We start from the raw sequence: 6,382 nt of genomic DNA on the forward strand, positions 1-6,382 counted from the left end.
ATGTGATCGCTGTTGAAAGAGTGAATCAACCAATCTGAAGGAAACTGGAGAGGGCACCAACTAAATGCAGTATATAGGAAAAGCCTTTATTTAAAATCACAAGTGCATAAGAGCATGTAATCCATCCAGCGCAGTTTGCTGTTAAGGTAAAAAGATTTTTAAAATGAAATCCATGGACAAATAGGTTTTTTTATTGGCAAATGGCACGGGACTGCATAATACACAGAGTGTTGGGCACGGGACTGCATAATACACAGAGTGTTGGGCACAGGACTACATAATACACAGTGCGCTGGGCACGGGACTGCATAATACACAGGGCGCTGGGCACAGGACTACATAATACACAGTGCGCTGGGCACATGACTGCATAATACACAGAGCGCTGGGCACATGACTGCATAATACACAGAGCGATGGGCATACGACTACACAATACCCAGAGCACTGGGCACAGGACTACAAGATACACAGGAGGGTGTTAGGCATAGAGTTTAGGGTTCAGAGGTTTGCTATGCATAGAGGACACTTTTGCCCCCACATCCATAGCTCACCTCTGCACCCTTCTCTTACAGATTATCTCTGCAGCCACCTCTTAGCCCTTCCCATACAACAGCTAAACTCTCCATCTCTCAATGCTGTTGTGACCCATGCTCCCCCACTTCCCTCACCTGTTTAGAAACAGACCCCCCCCCCCCCCATCTGCTCACCTCCCGGTCTCAGCCCTCCACACATTTTTGGATCTGCTTCTCCACTAAACAGCAGCAACAGGAGCAGCAGTGAGATCATCCAGCAGGGTGGGTTGGCATCTGAGCCACCAGGCTGTTTCTCAGCCAGCATTGGATGCCCTATCTATGTTATCCGGCCCTAAATCCAGGGACTAAACAGGGGACAAACTTGGTTTGGGAACAGTGTCCTTAGTCCGGGATGTCTTGTCACCCTATGTTAAGGCTCAGTATGTCTTCTCTTCAGCAGCTGTGTAGGACACCAGAGTGTATGGACTGTGCAGGATTGGAAGTGACATCACACCGGGGGGGCTGCAGATTTGGTAGCGAAACTACATGTTTCAGCACGTAACTGCTCCTTTTTCAAGAAGCTTGAAGAAAGAGCAATTATGCTCTGAAACTATTTCAGTTTTGTTTCTGGTCAAGCTATAAACAATTGAAAAAAAAAAAAATTCCTGTAGACACTAGTGATGTTATTTGGCCTCACTGTAGGATCCTGGGAAAACTGAAGATCCCAAATCCTGCAAATAGATGCACTGTCACTCACGGAATGTCATGGTGAGGCTCTCACCTTGGCGAGCCACTGACAGACACACCCCACCACCTTCCTGCAAAGCTCTAACAGAGGCAATGGCACAACGCAACTCAGAGGCAATGGCACAGGCATGTCAGATTAGTGCAGCACGTGGCCTTTCCTCTCTTTCCCTGCAGCCCTCAGTGGTTTGAGAATAATTTCCTACAGTTAACAAAATCTGCATATACCAATGCAGATTTAAAGACAGGTCTATCTTTATGACACCCATATTTAGATTGTAACATGAAACACAATCTGCAGCCCCCACCTCCAAACTAACCCTCTTAATTAATTATTCCCGGGGTTTTTCTACTTACTTCCTCATGTCATTATTTGAATTTGGAGTGGTGTGGCTCTGAGGAGGAAGATTTTTGCAAAAGGAGGACACATCTCACTGAAGCTAAATAATGTCCCTTGTGCTGATTTCCTATTTTTTTTGTTTTAGCTAAGCTTACCCTTTAAGTTAACATACTGTAAACTGCTACTAACCTTACAATCTGTTGAGGGCTAATGATACTTTTTCCTGTGAATATTGGCTGTAAGATACAGATACTCAATGAAAACACATCTGACTGACCTATGATGTTTATGGCTTCCTTAAATGCAACTTAAAGCGACGCTCCAGGCTCCTTCAGAAAAAATGAAAAGTATGTAGCTACAAATATTGTAGCTGCTGACTATTAATATAAGGACACTTACCCGTCCAGGGATTCTGTTCCTGTTCCCTCATTTAACCCTTGCAGTGCAGGGGCAGCTCCACTAAATGAGAGAAGTTTTACTTTCCCTGCAGTGGCATTAGGCTGGCCATACATTATACAATTTTTTTATTCAATTTCCTTTCGATTGAACTTCAACTATGTAGCGCAAGGGCCTGCCCGATTCCATACAAGTTGAAATTGTTTAGGTTTGACCTCATATTATATGGTTTTGGTAAATCTAAAGGAAAGTTGAACAAGAAAATGGTATAGTGTATGGCCAGCCTTAGGGGTCCATTCACACTAGCTCGACTCCAAAGTCACACAATTTCCAATACAACTTTGGAGCAACTTTGATCTGTGAGCATGTTCCTGTGCGATTCCTGGTGTAAACCAGTACTGGAAGCAAACTGAATGCAAAAAAAAAAACTGTCCACAGGCAGGATTTTTGTTAAATGCAATTCACCTCTATAATAAAATAAGCCGCCTGTTTGCAATCCTATGCAGAATTTATGCAGAGCTGTGCATGCTCCTTTACATCTCTAACACAGTGCGCAGGGTCGGTGCAAGGATTTTTGACACCCTGGGTGAAACCTCATTTTGCTGCCCCCCTTGGCTCCACCCCTGACCCAACCCCCTTTGCCCTTCCCATGTATACCTCACCTTACCTAAAATGCCCATCAATGCAACCTCACCAGCGCCCATCAAATGCAGCCCTCCAGCGCCCATCGAATGCAGCCCTCCAGCGCCCATCGAATGCAGCCCACCAGCGCCCATCAAATTCAGCCTCACCAGCTCCCATCAAATGCAGCCTCACCAGCGCCCATCAAATTCAGCCTCACCAGTGCCCATGAAATGCAGCCTCACCAGCGCCCATCAAATGCAGCCTACCAGCACCCATCAGTGAATGTTTGCTTGCTTCCATTCATTCAGGAGTCGGGACACAAACACAGTGCTTCGCCGCCGCTGCGCCTTTGACACTATGTCCGGACACCAGTGCTGTTTTGTTCACTGATTCAGGTGCACATTTTTACTTGAATGCGCACCTGAACCGGACCCAACATCGCACAGGACCCTTTTTTAAAAAACAAACCGCAGCCATCCCGGACATGTGTGAACCGGCTCCATTGGAAGCTGGTCTGGTTCAGAGGTTATGCAAATTTTTTGTCCAAAGGCTGGCACCAGAAAGAACCCAGTGAGAAAATGCTTGTGTGAGACCTTGTGGTGCTGGTGTCCTGTCGGATGATGCCCGCTATTGAGAAGTGCCCAGGATGTACCGCGCATGTGCTGCACGGAACAGCACAACAGCTGTTGTGGTGGCGAGATGGCGCCTGCGCACAATAGCCGACAGAAGAAATTTTTCTGTCCTTGGGCTGTCAAGGCGAGTTCATGTCGGTGAGGGGCGCATTTGTACATGTTGTGGGCAGATCGTAAAATTATGGGCATTGCTGCAAAGATGGGGGAGGATTTTTAAATGATGCCTCATGAAGATGGGGTTGGATTTGTACGTGATGGGTGCGGATTTTTAAAAGATGGGCATGCTCCGCAAGCGTCTAAGAAAAATAGCAGCATAAAATTTGTTTTGCAGCACTGGCCATCTTTGCAAAATCCGCCCCCATCTTTGCAGCACTGCTCATCATTTAAAAATCCACACCTAACACGTACAAATCCACCCCTCATCGACATGAACACGACTCGCAAGCGTCAGGCACAATCTAACAGAAACATTTCTTCCGTTGGCTATTGTGTGCATACTCCATCACAACAGCTGATCGTAAAATCAGCTGTTGTGCTGTTCGGTACAGCGCATGCGCAGTACATCCCAGGCACTTCTCGATAGTGGGCACTATCTGACAGAACGCCGGCCATTGGCTGTTTTAAATGCATACCTCCCAACTTTCTGAGATGGGAATGAGGGACACCTATCAGCAAAAGTATGTAGGCATAGGACACACCCCTTGCCACGCCCCCTTAAAGGAGAATTGTACAAAAATATAAGATTGGTTAAACCCACAAGTGCTTTTTTACCAGTAGAATTCCTTTATATTGGCTTTTAGAATTTACAAATGCAGCAATTTAGAAATCAGATGAAAGGTTTAGTGCTGGGAAACACTTTTTCATAGATAAAAAGTGCATTTTATATACATTTATATAGATCAGACCAAAATGAGGGACAAATGAGGAGGAATGAGGGGCAGAGGGACATTGCTCCAAATCAGGGACAGTCCTTCAAAATCAGAGACAGTTGAGAGGTATGGAAATGGCTGGTGCAGGATGATGTCATTTCGTGCATGCATGGGAGTCGTCATACCTCCCAACATTTTGAGATGGGAATGAGGGGCACCTACTAGAAAATGTATGTAAGCATAGGACACGCCCCCCTGCCACACCCCCTTAAAGGAGAATTAACCCCCCAAAAAAGTTGATTAAATCCACAAGTCCTTTTTTTTTACCACTACTATTCCTTTATATTGGCTTTTAAAATGTACAAATGTAGCAATTTAGAAATCGGAATGAAAGGTTTAGCACTGGGAAACACTTTTTAAAAGATAAAAAGTGCATTTTATTTACAACTGTAGAGATCAGAGCAAAATGAGGAGGAATGAGGAACAGAGGGACATTGCTCCAAATCAGGGACAGTCCCTTGAAATCAGGGACAGTTGGGAGGTATGAATTCATCCTGGTATTAGGCTCAGCTCACATATATGCGAATTGGAATGCGGTTTAATCTCATCCGATTCGCATAACATCTGAACCAGACCAGCTTCCAATGGAGCCGGTTCACACATGTCCGGGGTGGCTGCGGTTTGGGTCCAGTTCAGGCGCAGATTCAAGTATTCAAGTAAAAATTTGCCCTTGAATCAGTGAACAAAACAGCACTGTATATACTAGATACAAGGGGCCCTCGCCGGGCCCCGTAGAAGCGGCTGATTTAAACCTGAGGAGGAGGAAGCCCGGACAGCTTGTTCTGTTGAAAAACAGGATCGCTAAGAGAAAATAAAGGAAAGAACTAATGTAGCCATCACTTCTAAGAATTGATCCTGTCATTTTAATAACTGATGTGGGGACAATATCCATAACCCGGGAGTAGGGGTACACCACCTACTGAGATCCCTGTTTTCTGCTGTTTACCTTACAGCAGTAAGGTAGGGGCCATTTCACTTGATGTGTGTGGAACACTGAGGAGGCACAGGAGTGTGTACACACTGTTTTGTCTGGCACCTTGTATCTGGAGAAGCACTGTACGAAGCACGTGGCACTTTATATATGCTGTTTTAAGAGACTGTGTGTTTTCTTATTTTATTTTATATATTTTAATTGCACTGTGTGATCCACATATATGTCATTACCAATACAGTTTGCAGCATTAATTGTTTTTTGAGGAACAAGTTCGCTTGCATGACATATTTTCACTGGTGTATGCGATTTTTGGATCTATGAAACACTGGACACTCTTATATTGTGCAAATGTCATATGTTTTAAGTATAATTTGCAGCACTTGACACTTTATTCACGGATTACTTTTGGTCACGGTAGATGAGTTCACATTACTGTGCAGTCATATGCAACTGTGTATGTAAATTAGTTAGTAAGCATTAGGCACTTTAGATTTATGCGATTTTTAGAGATGAGTTTACATTACTGTGCAGTCATATGCAACTGTGTATGTAATTAATAGTAAGCATTAGGCACTTTTGATTTATGCGATTTTTATCAAGCACTGGACACTCTTATATTGTGTAAACACTGTATTTTTAGCACTTGACACTTTATTTATGGACTACGTTTTGTCACGATAGTTGGGTCTATAGCAGTGATGGCGAACCTTGGCACCCCAGATGTTTTGGAACTACGTTTCCCATGATGCTCCACTACACTGCAGAGTGCTAGAGCATCATGGGAAATGTAGTTCCAAAACATCTGGGGTGCCAAGGTTCGCCATCACTGGTCTATAGTATTGGTATATGCAATTTTGTATGCAACCAATAGTAAGCATTAGGCACTTTAGAGTTTTTATCTAATTTAAGGGAGCGCAACATCACTTATTTGATTTTTGTCATACGTTTTTCAGTGGTAGGGTTTATACCTCTGTCGGTGTTCTGCTGCAACCCACCCCTAATATTTAGTGAGATTTGTATATGATAGCGCGGGGATATCCCAATTCTATCTACTGTATATACTAGGATATAAAATCAATGGACATGCTCACTGCTCTAATACAAGGCAGACCAGGATGCAGTGGGAAGTGGTGGTCTAGATATAAATGGATGGACATGCTGATTGCTGTATAGGACAATACATGGAATTAAAGCCTCCAGGTCACAGGACTCTCCAGGAACCGTCACCCAACAGTCACATTCCTTCTGCCCAGGAAGCAGCGCACACA

Source organism: Lithobates pipiens, unplaced genomic scaffold, assembly GCF_037356315.1.
Source record: "Lithobates pipiens isolate NorthernLeopardFrog02 unplaced genomic scaffold, aLitPip1_a1.2 Scaffold_22, whole genome shotgun sequence".
NCBI lineage: Eukaryota > Metazoa > Chordata > Amphibia > Anura > Ranidae > Lithobates > Lithobates pipiens.